The 12991-nt window shown below is 43.4% G+C and overlaps 1 protein-coding gene across 3 annotated transcripts in view; it reads left to right on the top strand.

Moving 5' to 3' along the window:
- The window catches only part of plxnb2b (plexin b2b), a 218619-nt gene that overhangs the window by 110957 nt on the left and 94671 nt on the right, over window positions 1–12991 (top strand). For all 3 annotated transcript variants that reach the window (XM_061773678.1, XM_061773676.1, XM_061773677.1), the window contains one exon: window positions 6621–6711. The gene's annotated coding sequence lies outside the window, so the exon portion shown is untranslated. The remainder of the gene's footprint in view (window positions 1–6620; window positions 6712–12991) is intronic.

Raw genomic sequence — 12991 nt, forward strand, 5'->3', positions numbered from 1 at the left:
CCAGTGTGGAGTTTGCATGTTCTCCCCGTGCCTGCGTGGGTTTTCTCCGGGCACTCCTGTTAACTCCCACATCCCAAAACCATGCGTGGTAGGTTGATTGAAGACTCTAAATTGCCGTAGGTGTGAATGTGAGTGCGAATGGTTGTTTGTTTCTATGTGCCCTGCGATTGGCTGGCGACAGGTTCATGGTGTACCCCGCCTCCCGCCAGAAGATAGCTGGGATAGGCTCCAGCAGCCCGTGACCCTAGTGAGGATAAACTGTAAAGAAAATGGATGGATGGTGAATTGACTGCACTTATATAGCGGTTTATCTACACCATCACAGTGCCCAAAGCGTTTTACAAAGCCTCACATTCACCCACTCACACACACATTCATACACCAATGGGCGGGCGACTTCTGTCATGCAAGGCACTGCCAGGCCCACTGAGAGCAAATTAGGGTTCAGTGTCTTGCCCAAGGACACTTAGACATGCGGACAGTCATAGCGGGGATTTGAACCAGTGACCCTTCAGTGACTGGACAACCCGCTCTTCCAACTGAGCCACAGCTGTCCAAAAAATTCGAATTCAAAATATGTTCAAAGTGCCGAAAATGTGGAAAGACAATTTAGCACTGAATTGTTGATATATAGCATTAAACTATTTTTCACCATCTCAGTTGTCCGTATTTTTGGGCCATGGCTAAAACAGTGGCCAGATGACTCAACCAGAGCAGCCAGCATTAGTCGGCCCTCCCCCACTATATACAGCCCCCTCCAAAGGTATTGGAACGGCAAGGTCAATTCCTTTGTTTTTGTTGTTTACTGAAGACATTTGAGGTTCAGATAAAAAGATGACTATGAGACAAATGTTTAGAATTCCAGCTTTTATTTCATGGTATTTACCAAGCGGTATGCAGCTTTGGTGGTCGCTGAAGCAAAAACTCTGGTATGGGAGGAGTTCGGTGAGGCCATGGAGAAAGACTTATTGACGCCTTTGAGGAAATTCTGGTCCACCATCAGGCGTCTCAGGAGGGGGAAGCAGTGCACCATCAACACTGTGTATAGTGGGGATGGGGCGCTGCTGACCTCGACTTGGGACGTTGTGAGCCGGTGGGGAGAATACTTCGAAGACCTCCTCAATTCCACCGACACGCCTTCCCATGAGGAAGCAGAGTCTGTGTTCTCTGAGGCGGGCTCTCCTATCTCTGGGGTTGAGGTCACCGAGGTGGTTGAAAAGCTCCTCGGTGGCAAGGCCTGGATGTTGTGGGGCTGTCCTGGTTGACACGCCTCTGCAACATCGCATGGACATCGGGGACAGTGCCTCTGGATTGGCAAACTGGGGTGGTGGTCCCCCTTTTTAAGAAGGGGGACCGGAGGGTGTGTTCCAACTACAGGGGGATCATAGTCCTCAGCCTCCCTGGTAAGGTCTATTCAGGGGTGCTGGAGAAGAGTGTCTGTCGGGAAGTCAAATCTCAGATCCAGGAGGAGCACTGTGGTTTTCGTCCTGGCCGTGGAACAGTGGACCAGCTCTACACCCTCAGCAGGGTCCTCGACGGTGCATGGGAGTTCACCCAACCAGTCTACATGTGTTTTGTGGACTTGGAGAAGGCGTTCGACCGTGTGCCTCGGGGAGTCCTGTGGGGGGTGCTTCAGGAGTATGGGGTACCGAACCCCCTGATACGGGCTGTTCGGTCCCTGTACGACCGGAGTGAGAGTTTGGTCCGCATATCCGGCAGTAAGTCGGACTCGTTTCCGGTGAAGGTTGGACCGCTAAGGCTGGCCTTTGTCACCGACAGGGCACCTTTTGTTTGAAGCCACCCACTTTTCAAGTGAGCAAACGTATTGGAACAGACATTATTAAATTAACTTAACGTGAATAACATTTAATATTTGGTGGCATAACCCTTACTTGCAATAAGTGCATCAAACCTGTGACCCACCAGACTGTTGCATTCTTCATTTGAAATGGTTTTCCAGTCCTTTACTGCAGCGTCTTTCAATTCTTGTTTGTTTCTGCGGGGTTTTCCCTTCAGTCTCCGCTCCAGGAGGTAAACTGAATGCTCTATTGGGTTAAGGTCCAGTGATTGACTTGGCCAGTCTAAGACCTTCCAGTTTTTCCTCCTGATGAAGTCCTTTGTTGTGTTGGTAGTGTGTTTTGGGTCATTGAAACTCCCGATTAGTTTGGATGTATTTTTCTGTAAATTGCCAGAAAAAAATGGTTTTGTAGACTTCAGAATTCATTCTGTTGCTACCATCATGAGGCAATCAATAAAGACTTGTGAGCTCGTTCCAGAAGCAGCCATGCAAGCCCAACCCATGACATTACCTCCACCATCCTTCACAGATGAGCTTGTGTGTTTTGGATCATAAGCAGATCCTTTCTTTTTCCATACTTTGGTCTTTCCATCACTTTGGTAGAAGTTAATCTTGGTCTCATCAGTCCATAAAACTTTGTTCCAAAACTTTTGTGGGTCATCTCTGTATTTCTTTGCAAAATCCAATCTGGCCTTTGATTTTTCTTTTTTTGCTGATGAGTGGTTTGCATCTTGTGGAATGGCCTGTATAGTTCTTCTTTCAAAGTCTTCTTCGAACAGTGGATTGTGATACCTTCACCCCTGCCCTGTGGAGGTTGGCAGTGATGTCACTGACTGTTGTCTTTTGGTGTTTTTTCACAGCTCTCACAATGTTTCTGTCATCAACTGATGTTGATACCCTTGGCCGACCTGTTCGATGTCTGTTGCTCAGTACACCAGTCGTTTTTCTTTTTCAGGACATTCCAAATTGTTGTATTGGCTATGACAAATGTCTGTGCAATAGCTCTGATCGATTTTTCCCTCCTCTCAACTTCAAATTAGTTTGCTTTTCTTCCATAGACAGCTCGCTGGTCTTCATGTTTGCTTAACAGCGAATGCAGTTTTCACAGGTGAAACCCATAGCCCAAAAGAAGCACTATCAAATGTTTAAGCAATCAATCTAAAAGGCAACTAGAAACACCCATCAGTCACGTTTCAATACTTTTGCTCACTTGAAAAGGGGGTGGCGTCAGACAAAAGGTGCTCAATCCTGAGTTAACACATCTAAATGCAAATACCATGAAATAAAAGCAGGAATTCAGAAATTTTCTCTCATATTCCTCTTTTGATCTGAAACCCAAATGGCTTCAGTATCCAACAAAAAAAAAAAAAGGAATTGACCTTGTCGTTCCAATACTTTTGGAAGGGACTGTAAGTACGAGGCACCCTTAAGGCTTCTTTATGCTCGCGCGGACGGCGACCGCGCTGACGTCACTGCGGCTGTCCCTCGCGTAGTTTGCCTTTATGCTGGAGTGCAACCCACGCGTGCAGTTTTGAAAATCTACTGCAGTTCACCTCCAAGTCGAGGGTGTCGCTACGGCTGGTATTGGCTCGGACACCGCAGGGTGGAGTTTCCTCTGTATTTTTTGGGCCATTTCCGGTAGCCATTTTTACTTTCCTTTCAATAACAAGGCACAAAGCAACAGCAATGGCGACCGTGGAACAGTGTCTGCTAGAACAAATGAACCTAGATGACCAGATGATACGTTTATGTTGCAAAATCGAGAAGGTGTAGATGGTATGTAGAACCAAGGGGCATGCTGAGTACGTCATCACAGCATGTGACTAAAACGGACCAATCACGCGAGATGATCTCCGGCGTTCGATGCGCAGCAACTACTTTTAGCATGTGCGCGTCATGCTACGCGGGAGTGGCTACAGCAGCGTGCTAAAGGAAAAGGAGGGGAAAGTTGTAATGATACGGCTGCCGGTCATTACGCCGGGGCTCGGAGGCTGCCTGGCCGCCACAGAGTGCCTCTCTGCGGCAGCCCGTGACAGTGTGCGCATCGCTTGAAAGGAGCTGGGAGAGTAGGCATGTATTTGATTGACGGCTGAAAGTTCCGCGGGGCGGGGTTTTCAGACGATTCAGCAACATGCAACATGTCTGAAAGTTGAAAAAAATGTCACAATTGTTGACCATTTTGAAGCCTGATTTCATATAATTGGTGAATTTTCTTTTATTTTTTTGTATTCCCCCCCATTCAAATTTGGCAGGCTTGTTAACAATGCTCTTTTCTGTGGTGTGTCAAATGAAAATATATAATTTGGTCACTTTACTGGGCCTTAAATATTTAACTACGTTTTTTTTTTTTTTTTTTTGCTTATAGTATTTTCCTGAATTAAAGCTTAGTGTTAGTTAATGTTTAAACTGTGCATTATGTTAGTGGCCTACAATAATAAATATACTTTCTAGGACTAAAAACCAAAGTAACATAAAACTACTCGCCCTTTAATGACTGACAGCTGGGACACTCTTGCAGCATTTCCATTTCCTGTTCTATGGTTGGTTACCTGTCTGTGGTGGCATCACAAAAAATCCAAAGAAAAAGCAAAACACATGAAGAGTTCATCCTTTATCTTTTTAATCTGGGCTGTGCGAGTGTTGGTAGTTTTCTACTGTAAACCCTTATGGGGATTTAAGTGAAACTTGCGGAGAATCCGCTCTAATCCACCCTCGCTCTTGATCAAAGACACGCGCCTGGGTTTTAGTTGAACCGACAGGTTCCTCTCACCCATCCCAAACTCACTTTAGATTCCTCGGAATAGGCACTTTTGGCTTGAATGTGTCATTTGGACTGGCGGGCGGTCAGGGTGGGGGGGGAGGAAGACGGGGGGGATAAAACGAGGGCGAAGGAAATTGGCGCGGTGACTATCTTTTGTGTGGTGTAGTGCTTTTCTTGCACGTGTAATTGGTTGGAATGCAGAATTGAAAGACTGCCACGCTCTGCTGACGTGTATGTTTAATAAAAAAATTTGCATGTCAATTGATATCAGGGCTAAAGTGTTTCCTCATGCCCTAAATGGTCCACAACTCCTTTTTGGAACTGAAAAAAACATATATAATTATACTCTGTTCCAATAACTAATCATCATTCATATTTAATAATATAAGCCAGAAGGCACATTTTACCAATGACTGTGTTTTTGTCTTTGCTTTACGCTATTGCTGTATAAGTCTCTTGCAAATTTAAGTGACCACCAGAATAAACGTGACTCGACCATGTTTACCCCTTCGGGAACAACGCGATTTGAGTTAATCTTCTTCCAACAGTGAACTGTCACCACCATAAAACATCTATTTAACTGTACAGGCAATGTTTTAAGTAACAATTTTACATGTTGAAATGAGAAGACAATACATTAAATATCAAAACAATCAAATCTTTTTGAGAAGCGATGAGTGGCTAGTGTCAGATCTTTTTCAACGAGTTTGTGTGTTTTCTAACATGCAGGGCAACGCCCTAGACGATGTGGTGATCTTGGCGAAATTTTATATGGCACCCCCTCCATTGATGATTTGGAAAAGAAGCATTGTTTATTTTTACCCTTGTCTTTAATATGTAGGGTAACATGTCAAACAATTAAAAATATAACACAAACTTGAAAACAATTATTATAGTTTAAATAAACAATTAAAAACCTAATATAGACATATCTACTATGCATGTGTAATATAGAATGTATTTGTTATGATATTAGATCAAATACAACTTTATTGTTGTTTCACTAAAATGTTGATTAGCAGATGCAAAGAAGCAGTAAAGTGCAGTTTAATATGGCATGTGGGAATGCTAAGTTATAAAGTATTGTTAATTATGACTACTACTATTAACAATAATAATGAATAAAGTTTTAGACAATTTAAACTGTAACACAGTAAACAAGGGTTACAAATCTGATTAATAAAGGGGTGAAAAGGAAATACTATTTTGATTGACTATTAAAAGCAGGAAAAATGTTAGCTTGGCAGATGTAAATACAGCAAATAATAAAAACATCATTACTATTACAACTACATCATTTATATTCAAATTAATTGGGCATTGCTTTACATTTGTATCTGTTAGGTTTTTGATTTTAAGAGTTAATAGTAGTAACTAGTTTTAATACAATTACAGTATGGAGGTTAATTTATTTATTGTTTCCCGTTTTGTGGTGCCCCATGCTGGGACAAATTTGTCACCGCCTGACGGCATCTTCTTCAGCTTTCTTGTGTTGGAAGCAGTTTCACTTTCCGACGTCATCCAATTTTATACGTCACACCAGAGGCTGGTTATGTGAAAATGCACACAGTTGCGTCAGTATACCACCTTTGCTGAGTTCTGTATAAAAGTCAAAGGTGTATAATGCCTGCTTTACTGTTAGGGCTCTGAAAGAGGCTTTAGTGATGAGTTTCTAAACCCTGCAGACGTGTTTACACCAAAACAGAGTCGATTGTTTTCTCCTGAAAACGTGCAGTGTGTGTCCATGAATGTTTGTATTTGGTCAATTACAGGAGCTTTGTGGCGCCTTGTTGTCTGTCATAAAGTTAACACAAAGAGGCTATAAACACCACCAAAACATGACGTGCTCCGTGTACTTGCATTATTCCGCACGCAAAGCTCTTTTATTGAACCGTGGATCATGTTCAAAAGATTGCAAGGGCACTACCAGGAATTTGAACCTTTCCTCCGCACATGTGGTTGGTTAGGCCTTGGAGTAGAGACTGTGTACATTACTGCCTTAATGTGCTGTATATCCTAGCCAGCTCTAGTCTAAGGTTGTTTGTTGTTGTCTGTTTGCAGGTCCAACACGCAGATTCACTCATTTGTTGCTGCTGCCTCTGCCTTCTTCAATGACTCCACACTAGGATATTAGTCGCTTATCAAGTGTCTGGTAAGTACTTGTCTTTTCATATTTTTTTTTACAACAGTGTTACCTTGAAGTTAAAATACCCCAAATGTTGTACGCAAGACGTTGGCGCTACTCTCTTGACCTCATTTCACCCAGTCTCAAAAGTTTTTTTGTCACACATTTTCGAAAAGAGAGGCGAAAGACTATCCAATGCGAGTTATCGTGCTGTACTTGGATGGCGGCGGTGTCCAAGTATTTTCTACATCCTGTTTAAGTCCAGTTGGCTTGATTGGACGCGCCGCTGTCATCGAGCAGCTTTTTTGTGAACAAGGAACTTTGATTTGGATCTCCTGTGCCCGTTGTTGTGCATCTAAGTCGCATCTGGTCGTGATGTTTGGGGGGGAAAAAAGGAGCACTGAGTGAAGATGTCGACTATGCTCTGTTAGCATCTCATGCGAGCTGCCATCTGCTTGTCACTTGTGGTCAAAAGGTAGCATGTTTAATGTGTTTTATGTTTGTACATTAGTGCATGATTTGATTTTATTGTGTTGAACAGAATGAATTAAACCTTTTCTGAGATTCAGTGTTCAAATTTTGGGTCCAACTATCTTTTGTGGCGTTTGCATGCTCTCCCAGTGTTTGTGTGGGGTTTCTTCTGGTACTCTGGCTTCCTCCCACATTCCAAAAACATGCATGTTAAGCTCACAGAAGACTAAATCATCCATAGTTTTGTCTAGTGTATACAGAATGTGTCCTGTGATTGACTGGCCACGTCTACCCCAAAGACAAGTGATATGGAAAATGGATGGTTTTAAATCAAACTGTTGCCTTTGCTTTAATAAAGACTTTATGACTGTGACAGTGACAGTGTAGACCCTGGAGCAGTTGATTCCAAATATAATCTCAGATCTCAGTTGGAAAGTTTGCTTTGAACTTGGAGGAGGTAGCGCCGTATGTTGTGTGTTGACTGCTGGCGGTGCAATGCCCGCAGACAAGGATTATTTAATGGGTTTTCCACCAAGTTGAGTTCAAGACAACTTTTTCTTCGCTGTTGTGGGCCTTTATTAGAAAGCGAGGGAGTCAACTTATCTGTCTTGTTATATCAGCATTTCTACAGCCGTAGCATTTGCCCAGGCAGCCGTGACAGGATATTGATGGGCTTCTTTTTTTTGCTACTTTCCCCGTTTCCGCAAACTAGTGTTCCAGCCCACATCTCCTTCAACCCATCTCAGCCTGCACAGCCATCCCTCTATGTAAGGAAATTCTATCATTTGTCCTCCCCCTCCAAGTCTGCAAGCTTCCCAAACTAAAAGCGAGCCGGAAGAGATGGATTCTGCTCTTACGTGCGCACGGCCTGTTAACATAAGTGAGTTGCTGTCATGCATTTTGTTAGCATCAACACTTTTCTTTGGACAGCCCTGCGGAGAGGGATTGCTTGTCGCGTTGTCAGGCTTGTTTTTTGTGCCGGGAGGATGGAGACTAGCAGGAGCGCTGCTGCCTGCATCTTTCATTCCCTAAAAGATGCAGAGAGGCTGAGCGAGGGCAACAGTAGCAATTTCTGCAGCAGACTGCTCCTGCAGATCGGAGCGTCCAAGTGGAAAAAGGCACATTTTATCAAAGCTTCACTTCAGAGAGCACTTGGCCACGAGTCATTATTTTTTTAAAGCGGCCTCATGGACGGGGGGGCTTGGAGAAGAGGTCACGTGAAGTTTCAGGGGGTTTCAGAGTTAATGACCCAGACTACAATTCGAGTAAATTTTCAACAAGTAGCAACACTAAAAAAAGATCAAGATATATTACAGTGACATCCTTAAAGTCCCTGTAAAGTAAGTAAGTAACAATTTAGCTAATAGACAATTTAGCCACTAGTCCACAAAAGAACATAGGACTATTGAAGTTATCAAATCATCCCACACAAAACTATGGGCTAATATATGGGAAATATAATAAAAGAGTGTATAGACTGTATTTTGTCATTTTGCCATCACACACACCACAGAGAAGAGTGTTGTTTACAACACGGGCAAATTTGAATTATTAAAAAAAAATCTCCAAGTATATTAAGTGAGGCTTCAAAATTGTGAAAATTCAAGACATTCTCTTCACTCTCCAAGCACAGGGACAACATGCATACGCTACACAAGAAAGGCGGAGCCAAGATTCAAACCTTGAACCTCGGAGCTGTGTGGCAGACATGCTAACCATAGGCCCACTGTGCTGCCTATGTCCTGAAATATCACGGTACAATATTGAGTGGTCCAATTTAGCTAAAATTTAATCAAAATGGTCTTCAACTTGACTTCCTTAGACCTGCAGATCCACCAGCGAGGATATTATCTGTATGTTGCAAGTGATCAGTCATGTCTACACCTGGCCTGTCTCCTGCTAAACTTGGCGCAACAATCATATTCTAATGTCCGGAAAGTTGTTGTGGAATTGAGCAAACAAAGCTGATTCTTCAGTTGCTGGATCCTGACAATTCTAACCCCCCCCCCCCCCCCCCCCCACACACACACACACACCACCACAAAGTCCACATGCCCGTCACTCGTCTTGATTTGATTAAAAAAAAAAAAATTTAAACCATATTTCTGTCTCAGCACCAAATTCCAGCTTGATTTGACGCCGTTGCCCTTTTTTTTTTTTTATCTCTATCCCCGCCTTATCCCCTCAGGACCCATCTGTCTGAACTCTGTCCATTTCCACTGCTGACCTCGTAAAGACGCGAGTAAGAGGATTGGTCTCTCCGCTGCGTCAAACCAAATCACGCCGCCGCTCAATATAGGATAAAGAGCTTTGATATTAAATGTATTAAAAAAATAAAATGACTACATGCGATGTCCACCCTGTGACCGTAATAAGCTTTTTGGTGACTCATGCTTCCAGCTTAAGTGTCATTGTGTTTCTGGTCATCTTTGTCATAAAAGACCATTTTTGTATTCATGGCCAAGTGGTAGCATAAAGGCCTTACATCTCATCAAACAATCATGTGACCTTCAAAGGTATCTACTAGACCTTCTTGCTAATGATTTTTTCCTGTTTGTGTGTTTTGTTTTCCGATGTAACGATTAAATGGATGAAAACTCCAAAGGCCAGACCGGTAATCTCTTACAACAAACCACGCAATCCCCGATTCGTGATGTTGAGCATGCTGCATTGTAAACACAGACGGCATAGCGAGCACCCCGGCAAGGTCGTCGCCCTTCAGATCCGAATGATGCAAACGCATGAGCAATTCCACCGCAAGATCAAATGAATAAGAGGCTACTGATAATCATATGCTACCGCACCGCTGTAGACCCCATTTAGGCATAGTTTGAGAATAATTCTGCCACTTCCCCGCCGCCAAGAATTTATTGTTGTAAGCCGCGATTGGATTTAGTCGGAGTACAATCCGTCTCTGCCGTGACCCCGGCGTGAACCGCATCTGTGGAGAAATGGCCTCTTCACCCAAAGCGTGTGCTGGCACAGATGGTTTTTCAACAGCGCTTGTCATTATGGGTTCGGCCTGATGTAGTTAACGGCGACGGCTGAAGAAACGAGCCTCCATTTCTGTCAGCTTAAGGAAGAAGAGAGTTTGTAGTTTGTGATTGAGTCCCAGAGAATGTGATACCCTGACAAGAATAGAGTGGTATGAAACTGTTTTTTAGGTGGAAGAAGAAGGGTTGAAAAGTGGCGGAAAAGTTTGGGTAAATTTCCAAGGGAAGGTAAACTGGGGGATTTTTGGAAAGGTATCATATTCAAACATTTGGTTTTGTCATATGCAGACATCCATGGCAAATAACATGTTAGGTTGTAATTATTTCAGTCAAGAACAAAATGAATGTACAGTTTAATACAGTGGCACTTCGACTTAGGAGTGACCTGACTTATGAGTGTAAAGAGATACGAGCCACTCGTATCACTTTACTTAAACTACAATTTCAGATACGATTGCTACATGATGGCAGTGGACTCAACTCAACTCACTTAACAGCAAGCAGCAATTTGGCAGATAGTGAAGAGTTCTTCCAAAAAGAGGCTTCATGTTGTTGATTGCCACCCCAGGTTGATGTTTACTGTCAAACTAAACATAAAACAAAGAGATTTACACATGAGTTTAAAACAGCAGCATTAACTTAGGAAATCCACGAGCTGAACACATGCCGAGGCTAACGAATAGCATCGGGGTGCAGTTTTATAACTATTCAAGCAACAATTATCCAGAATTATCCTGAAACTGCGAACTTCAGACAGAGGTAGTATCAAAGATGTTACACAGACAGGACAACAGCTGTGTGTAAGGGGATTTTGCCATGCTGGGACGTGTGTGAAGTTAAACAAAGTTAGATATTAGGGTTTGCATGTAGCTTTTATTCTAACGCTAACCTTAACCCTACCCAATTTGGTCGAAATAAGGTGTAAGACAAAAGTAGTATCAGTCATTAGCATCTTTCACGCTGCCTTTCCATAAAAAGGTGGGGAAAGGTTTCGGGGCTGGGATTAGCATGTACATTTGACCCTTCCTCCAATTTTGCATCGTTAGACTCTTTCAAAGGGTTGAGGCTTCTTTATACTCGCGTGGGCGAGTCACTGCGGATCTCCCGAACGCAGTTTGCCTTTATACTCAAGCGCAACCTACGCGCGCAGTTTGAAATTTACTGCAGTTCTCCTCCAAATCGGGGGTGTCGCTACGGCTGGCATTGGCTAGGGCGCCACAGGATGGAGTTTCCTCTGGATTTTTTGGCCATTTCCGGTAGCCGTTTTTACTTTCCGTAACAAGGAACAGAGCAACAACAATGGCGACCGTGGAACAGTGTTTGCTAGAACAAATGGACCTAGATGACGAGATTATATGTTTAATTATGCTGCAAAATCGATCGAGAAGGCGGCGGCATAGATGGTATGTAGAACCAAGGGGCACGCTGAGTACGTCATCACAGCATGTGACTAAAACGGACCAATCACGCGAGATGATCTCCGGAATTCTACGGGCAGCAACAATTTTTGCCGTGTCCACGTCAAGTGACGCAGAGGGGCCGCGCGGGCCAATTCGTCGGTCACGTGATGCAATTTGGGCGTTGTCTGCCACACGAGCGCGGGAGTATAAAGAGGCCTTTAGAGTTAGTAACCCTAACCCTTTCCCTAACCCTTCCCTAATTTTGTGGAAAGACAGCATGAAAGAGGTTAATGACTGATGCTAATTTGTCATCTAACACCCTATTTCCACCAATCACTTCAGTTCTACTGGCAAAAGTTGTAAAGGGTTTTGGGATGGATGTGTAGAATTGTTTGTAGTCAATCATGTCTTGAAGGAGCTGAGGCAAAACTAAATGCACTACTTTCCTGCAACCATTGTTGAGTGCCTCTCTCTCACTTGCTGGCTAAAGAGAGCAACATTATGTCAGCTCACCCAGACCTCCAGGTAGCCTTATTCTGAACAATATGACCCTGACATGGAGACAGGATTTTCGAAGAGAGAGACAGAGATTCCACGCAGAAAAGACCTAAAAGTTCAAATCGAAGCAAGGACCTTTTTGCTGAGAGACAGCAGTGCTCGCCAACTTTTCTACAATCTCAGGCAGTTTTAACAATCCTAATCGACCTTTACCAATACATGTCATTCATCTATCCTGCCATCTTTGGCAACACCCCCAACTGATTATATTTGATTCAGTGCTCTTGTCACACCGCTTTCCTCCTGTGCTTTCATTTCGACAACTTTCCCCCAGCATTAAGCCATTGTAATCAATGTTATTTATTGTGATAGAGATTAACTCTGCCTTATCGACACCACCACCACCACCACCACCACCGGCGAGATTGTCTCTTATTAAGTGTCTGCTAATGAAACTTCGGCGTGCAAGTTGATGAGGAGATGAGACTCATCTGGCATGCCTCAGCGCAATGACTTTGTTTTTTTCTTTGTTTTTTGTCAATGCCAGCAACAGCCTTAGCTGCAGGCAATATGTGTCCACGCTCACTGTCTGGCTCATTCTCACATCTGTATAGTTTGCTGTTGCATTTAGTTTCGTGTTGTACAATATGGGTATGTAATTTGCTCTAGTATATGCTGATTTACACAGTGTGTATATAGCTTGCTGTTTGCTATTACCAAAAATGAGTATATTTGACTGAACTGCTCAGGCATCCTTTATGGGCTGAAGAGTGCATTGAAGCATGAGCTGATGATTGTCGTCTTTAAAAGCAGCGCGCTAGCGATTGGATCCAGATCACCGGGCAACATAACCGAGTCCTCCCACATGCCAATGTGCACATAAACACAGCTGTTGAGATATATATTTTTCAAACCTTCATCTTTGAGATTGTCACTCATGACAAA

The sequence above is a fragment of the Phyllopteryx taeniolatus genome, chromosome 5 (genome assembly GCF_024500385.1).
Source record: "Phyllopteryx taeniolatus isolate TA_2022b chromosome 5, UOR_Ptae_1.2, whole genome shotgun sequence".
Classification (NCBI taxonomy): Eukaryota; Metazoa; Chordata; class Actinopteri; order Syngnathiformes; family Syngnathidae; genus Phyllopteryx; species Phyllopteryx taeniolatus.